At 40.3% G+C, this 7,679-nt stretch overlaps 1 protein-coding gene across 2 annotated transcripts in view; it reads right to left on the bottom strand.

The window, feature by feature from the left end:
• LOC111949378 (CMP-N-acetylneuraminate-beta-galactosamide-alpha-2,3-sialyltransferase 4) overlaps positions 1-7,679 on the bottom strand; it is a 42,161-nt gene that overhangs the window by 19,454 nt on the left and 15,028 nt on the right. The window contains exon 2 of one of the 2 annotated variants that reach the window (XM_023966482.2): positions 6,203-6,259. The gene's annotated coding sequence lies outside the window, so the exon portion shown is untranslated. Of the gene's footprint in view, positions 1-2,741; positions 2,764-6,202; positions 6,260-7,679 lie in introns of those variants that run through there. The other variant, XM_070434203.1, reaches the window with a different exon arrangement.

Genomic DNA, 7,679 nt, shown 5'->3' on the forward strand with positions numbered 1-7,679 from the left:
CTAATATTTATTGGGTGAAAAATGTACAGTTTGGCAACCAAATATGTGTCCTCTGCCACAACCTGAGGGACAGCCAGTGAAAAGTGCAATGTAACGTCGATAATATTTCCCATCTTTTTTTGTCTTTCATACCATGTCATGTGTCTTCTCAGTCATGTTGACACTGGTCTACTACCATTGCTTTAATGTATTGTTGTTCTGATTAATATTTGTGTTGTATTGTTGTGTAATTGTAATCCCATGTCCACTACTACTATTATTGCTGTTGGTCCCACCATATAATATATATATATATATAATATATATATATATATATATATATATATATTTATATATAGAGAGAGAGAGAAATTGAGATACCTGTCCAACCAAAAACATAGAGACCCGGAAAACCTGAGTCTATGTCCTTCACTATGGTGAATCACTAAAACAAATACACAAATACACTACGGAAAAAGAAGGAACAGCACGTCAGAAATCAGCTCAATGTAATTGAAGAATCCATAGACTAACCACTTCTGGGAAAATTGGAAAACACTAAACAAACACGAAGAATTATCTATCCAAAATGGAGATATATGGGTAAACCACTTCTCCAATCTTTTTGGCTCTATAACAAATAACAAAAACATATACATGATCAAATACAAAATCTTAGAATCAACTATTAAACACTACCAGAACCCACTGGATTCTCAAATTACCTTGAATGAACTACAGGACAAAATAAAAACCCTCCAGGCATGTGGTGTTGATGGTATTCTCAATGAAATTATCAAATATACAGACAACAAATTCCAATTGGCTATACTAAAACTCTTTTACATCATCCTTAGTTCTGGCATCTTCCCCAATATTTGGAACCAAGGATTGATCACCCCAATCCACAAAAGTGGAGACAAATTTGACCCCAATAACTACTGTGGGATATGAGTCAACAGCAACCTCTGCATTATCATTAACAGCAGACTCGTACATTTCCTCAGTGAAAACAATGTATTGCGCGAATGTCAAATTGGCTTTTTACCAAATTACCGTACAACAGATCATGTATTCACCCTGCACACCCTAATTGAAAAACAAACAAACCAAAACAAAAAGGCAAAGTCTTCTCATGCTTTGATGATTTCAAAAAGCCCTCGACTCAATTTGGCATGAGGGTCTGCTATACAAATTGATGGAAAGTGGTGTTGGGGGTAAAACATATGACATTATAAAATCCATGTACACAAACAAGTGTGTGGTTAAAATAGGCAAAAAACACACATTTCTTCCCACAGGGCCATGGGGTGAGACAGGGATGCAGCTTAAGTCCCACCCTCTTCAACATATATCAACGAATTGGCGCAGGCACTAGAAAAGTCTGCAGCACCCGGCCTCACCCTACTACAATCTGAAGTCAAACGTCTACTATTTGCTGATAATCTGGTGCTTCTGTCACCAACCAAGGAGGGCCTACAGCAGCACCTAGATATTCTGCACAGATTCTGCCAGACCTGGGCCCTGACAGTAAATCTCAGTAAAACCAAAATAATGGTGTTCTAAAAAAGGTCCAGCCGCCAGGACCACAAATACAAATTCCATCTAGACACCGTTGCCCTAGAGCACACAAAAAACTATACATACCTTGGCCTAAACATCAGCGCCACAGGTCACTTCAACAAAGCTGTGAACGATCTGAGAGACAAGGCAAGAAGGGCATTCTATGCCATCAAAAGGAACATAAAATTCAACATACCAATTAGGATCTGGCAACAAAAAAAATACTTGGAACATAAAATTCAACATACCAATTAGGATCTGGCAACAAAAAAAATACTTGAATCAGTTATAGAACCCATTGCCCTTTATGGCTGTGAGGTCTGGGGTCCGCTCACCAACCAAGAATTCACAAAATGGGACAAACACCAAATTGAGAGACTGCATGCAGAATTCTGCTAAAATAACCTCAGTGTACAACGTAGAACACCAAATAATGCATGCAGAGCAGAATTAGGCCGATACCCGCCAATGATAAAAATCCAGAAAAGAGCCGTTAAATTCTACAACAGCAAAAACATAATCAAATACAAATCTTAGAATCAACTACTAAAAACTACCAGACCCACTGGATTCTCCAAATACATTGAATGAGCTACAGGACAAAATAAAAACCCTCCAACCCAAAAAGGCATGTGGAGTTGATGGTATCCTCAATGAAATGATCAAATATACAGACAACAAATTCAAATTGCCTACACTAAACCTCTAACATCATCCTTAGCTCTGACATCTCCCCCAATATTTGGAACCAAGGACTGATTACCCCAATCCACAAAAATGGAGACAAATTTGACCACAATAACTACTGTGGGATATGCCTCAACAGCAACCTTGGGAAAATCCTCTGCATTATCATTAACAGCAGACTTGTACATTTCCTCAGTGAAAGCAATGTACTGAGCAAGTGTCAAATTGGCTCTTTGCAAAATTATCATATGTGATTTGGGGTGGGCATTCTATGTTTTGTTTTTCTATGATTTTGTATTTCTATGTTTTGGCCGGGTATGGTTCTCAATCAGGGATAGCTGTCTATCGTTGTCTCTCATTAGGAACCATACTTAGGTAACCCTTTCCCTCCTTTCTTTGTGGGAAGTTAACTTTGTTTGTGGCACATAGCCCTTAAGCTTCACCGTCGTTTTTTGTATTGTTTATTGTTTTGTCGGCGTCATCACTTAATAAAAAGGAATATGTACGCTTACCACGCTGCGCTTTGGTCTTCTTCATTCGACGGCCGTGACATCGTATGACAGGCTACGTATTCACCCTGCACACCCTAACTGACAAACAAACCAAAACAAAGGCAAAGTCTTCTCATGCTTTGTTTTTAAACATACGACATTATAAAATCCATGTACAAAACACAGGTGGCGGTTAAAATAGGCAAAAAAAAAAAAAAAATCTTCCCACAGGTCGGGGAGGGTGAGACAGGATGCAGCTTAAGCCCACCCTCTCACATGTTATCAACGAATTGCCGAGGGCACTAGAATAGTCTGCAGCACCCGGCCTCACCCTACTAGAATCTGAAGTCAATGTCTTGCTTGCTGATGATCTGGTGCTTTCTCTGTTACAACCAAGGAGGGCTAAGCAGGCACCTAGATCTTCTGCCAGACCTGGGCCTGACAGTAAATCTCAGTAAGACCAAATATGGTGTTCAAAAAAGGTCCAGTCGCAGGACAGAGAACCCAATTTGGGAAAGCTTTGACTATGTCAGACTCCGTGAGCATAGCTTGCTATTGAGAAAGGCCGCCGTAGGCAGACCTGGCTCTCAAGAGAAGACACTGCCCACAAAATGTGGAAACTGAGCTGCACTTCCTAACCTCCTGTCCAATGTAATGAACCCATAGAGACACATATTTCCTGAGATTACACAGATCCAAAGAATCCAACATTTTTTTTTCTTTTATTCACATTTTGATAAAACTTCAATTATTGGGTGAAAAACCACAGTGGTGCATCACAGCAGCAAGTATTTTGTGCCTGTTGCCACAATAAAAGGTCACGTTGAAGAACAACAACTAAAGAACTATATTTATGTATTTTCCCTTTTGTACATCGATTACAACACTGTATTACAGTGGGGAGAACAAGTATTTGATACACTGCTGATTTTGCAGATTTTCCTACTTACAAAGCATGTAGAGGTCTGTAATTTTTTATCATAGGTACACTTCAAACTGTGAGAGACGGAATCTAAAACAAAAATCCCGAAAATCACATTGTATGATTTTTAAGTAATTATTAGCATTTTATTGCATGCATAAGTATTTGATACATCAGAAAAGCAGAACTTAATATTTGGTACAGAATCCTTTGTTTGCAATTACAGAGATCATACGTTTCCTGTAGTTCTTGACCAGGTTTGCACACACTGCAGCAGGGATTTTGGCCCACTCCTCCATACAGACCTTCTCCAGATCCTTCAGGTTTCGGGGCTGTCGCTGGGCAATACGGACTTTCAGCTCCCTCCAAAGATTTTCTATTGGGTTCAGGTCTGGAGACTGGCTAGGCCACTCAGGACCTTGAGATACTTCTTACGGAGCCACTCCTTAGTTGCCCTGGCTGTGTGTTTCGGGTCGTTGTCATGCTGGAAGACCCAGCACGACCCATCATCAATGCTCTTACTGAGGGAAGGAGGTTGTTGGCTAAGATCTCGCAATACATGGCCCATCCATCCTCCCCTCAATACGGTGCAGTCGTCCTGTCCCCTTTGCAGAAAGCATCCCCAAAGAATGATGTTTCCACCTCCATGCTTCACGGTTGGGATGGTGTTCTTGGGGTTGTACTTCACTTCTTCTTCCTCCAAACACGGCGAGTGGAGTTTAGACAAAAAAGTCTATTTTTGAATCATCAGACCACATACCTTCTCCCTTCCTCCTCTGGATCATCCAGATGGTCATTGGCAAACTTCATACGGGCCTGGACATGCGCCTGCTTGAGCAGGGGACCTTGTGTGCGTGCGGATTTTAATCCATGAGGCGTAGTGGTTTTAAATGGTTTTCTTTGAGACTGTGGTCCCAGCTTCTTCAGGTCATTGACCAGGTCCTGCCGTGTAGTTTTGGGCTGATCCTCACCTTCCTCATGATCATTGATGCCCACGAGGTAGATCTTGCATGGAGCCCAGACCGAGGGTGATTCGCATCATCTTGAACTTCTTATATTTTCTTTATTCTTAATATAATATCGGCCAACAGTTGTTGCCTTCTCACCAAGCTGCTTGCCTATTGTCCTGTAGCCATCCCAGCCTTGTGCAGGTCTACAATTTTATCCTGATGTCCTTCACAGCTCTCTGGTCTTGGCCATTGTGGAGAGGTTGGAGTCTGTTTGATTGAGTGTGTGGACAGGTGTCTTTTAACAGGTAACGAGTTAAAACAGGTGCAGTTAATACAGGTAATGAGTGGAGAACAGGAGGGCTTCTTAAAGAAAACTAACAGGTCTGTGAGAGCCGGAATTCTTACTGGTTGGTAGGTGATCAAATACTTATGTCATGCAATAAAATGCAAATGAATTACTTAAAATATTACAATGTGATTTTCTGGATTTTTTGTTTTCGATCCCGTCTCTCACAGTTGAAGTGTACCTATGATAAAAATTACAGACCTCTACATGCTTTGTAAGTAGGAAAACCTGCAAAATCGGCAGTGTATCAAATACTTGTTCTCCCCACTGTATACACATATGACAATAGTAATGTCTAAATTATTTTGGAACTTCTGAGAGTGTAATGTTCACTGTTCATTTTTATTGTTATTTCACTGTTTATTATCTATTTCACTTGCTTTGGCAATGTTAACATATGTTTCCCATGCCAATGAAGCCCTTTGAATTGAGACACAAACACAGAGACAGATGAGTCAGTAAGAGGATGAACGGGAGTGATGACTCTTCATCACCATCCATGGACATCTTCAATACCACAACATCATATATAGCTCACCGCAAGCTGCGCCTTTAAATTGTGCTTTGGGGTAGCAGAGTTTAGATTACGGATTAGATGAGACTATAGGTCACTGATTCAATCAAATCAGTTATTCAAACACACAGATCTTCCACGGACTCCCCGTCTCTGGACATAATCTGACCACAACCCCTATTGTTTACACTTTATTTAACTTGGCAAGTCAATTAAAAMAACAAATTCTTATTTACAATGACAGCCTACCAAAAGGCAAAAGGCCTCCTGCGGGTACTAAAAATAAAATAGGGAGAGAAAAAAAAATCACGACATTCCAGAATCATGACGGATTGCCCAGCCAAACTGTGCTTTCACAGTAGTAGCACTGACAGGCTTTTCCTTTGAGGAGTCGGTCTCTCCTTCAGTTCACCATAATAAACTGGAACTATTTTGAAAGGAGGATAGGTGGGGCAGGATTAGGGTGTGTCATCACTGTGCTTGATTACACAGCTATTGTAATAGGAAATAGCGAAGAAAACAAGCACAGGAACACAAGCCCCTAATGTCCATCTTTGTCCTTTGTACACCCTGTTACATAAGGGGGGGGGGGGACACGCGCTTGTAACGCCAGGGTAGTGAGTTCGATTCCTGGGACCACCCATACGTAAAATGTATGCATGCATGACTAAGTGTCTTGGGATAAAACTGTAATATATAAAAACAGTCTTATAAGCAACCAAAGCCCTGTCGATAGCCTAAATCCCATACCTTTGCCTTTCTCCATGTCCTTTAAAGGGTGGATGTGTTGAGACTCTGGGTTCCTCCCTGTAACACAAAAGGAGATAAATAATAAATAAGACAAATGGAGAACGATATCAAGTGCTAACTGATGTGATAAAATGTATGACTATAAGAAGAGAATATCCTCAATAGTGGCTGATACAATGAAGGCAACCAGTATTAGAAACTGTCAAACCGAGTGCATGACTGGTGGAAACCAGTAAGAAAGGATACTTGAGAATGATGCTTGCTTTATCTCCAGAACAAGAACATGATCATTCCTCAACTTTAAGTGCAGCATGCTGTGATGGCATCGTTCAGCCTACTATCTTTCATTGGTATTTCTAAAACAGGATTCTGACTCACAAATCATTAATAGGCAAACTCTTACAAGCATTTCACTACACCCACAATAACATCTGCATATGACCAATACAACTTSATTTGACAATCAAACCAGAAAGAAAAAGCATAGCCAAATCGAATAATTAAGCAAGTGGTTTAAAATGAATCTCTATTGATTTCCAATCCAGTGCTATCCATTCCACCCTTGAGTCAAGCCTTTGGTGAAGCACGTTTAGAACGGTCTTTACGTTGTAAACAAAATGCGAACATCAGGAGGGAATAAGAGGCTCCATTCGGAGCTATGCTGTAGCTGTTCACAATCACATAACTCCTCCTCCATAGGCAAACTCACATGTGAACAGAGGCAGACATGACTGTTCCGTTCAACTAATTTGGATTAACAACCYACAGGAAGCTATGAAGATATAGCCTAATTGACCTAGTCTGGGTACCAGTCTCGGTAACATGCTACACCTTGTGTCTTTAGCAAATGACACAGAGTAGGCCTACAAGGAGTGGAGGTCGACCGATTAACTAGGGCCGATTTCAAGTTTTCATAACAATCGGAAATCGGTATTTTTGGACACCGATTTGGCCATTTTTTTTTACACCTTTATTTAACTAGGCAAGTCAGTTAAGAACTAATCACCTGCCTCTCATTGCACTCCACGAGGAGCCTGCCTGTTACACGAATGCAGTAAGAAGCCAAGGTAAGTTGCTAGCTAGCATTAAACTTATCTTATAAAAAACAATCAATCAATCATAATCACTAGTTAACTACACATGGTTGATGATATTACAAGTTTATCTAGCGTGTCCTGCATTGCATATAATTGACGCGGTGCGCATTCGCGGAAAAAGGACTGTCGTTGCTTCAACGTGTACCTAACCATAAATATCAATGCCTTTCTTAAAATCAATACACAGAAGTATATATTTTTAAACCTGCATATTTAGCTAAAAGAAATCCAGGTTAGCAGGCAATATTAACCAGGTGAAATTCTGTCACTTCTCTTGCGTTCATTGCACGCAGTGTCAGGGTATATGCGATAATAATAAACGTTTTGTTTTCGAAATGATAGTTTCTGGATTCGACCATATTAATGACGAAAGGCTCGTA

The sequence above is a fragment of the Salvelinus sp. IW2-2015 genome, linkage group LG22, assembly GCF_002910315.2.
Source record: "Salvelinus sp. IW2-2015 linkage group LG22, ASM291031v2, whole genome shotgun sequence".
Classification (NCBI taxonomy): Eukaryota; Metazoa; Chordata; class Actinopteri; order Salmoniformes; family Salmonidae; genus Salvelinus; species Salvelinus sp. IW2-2015.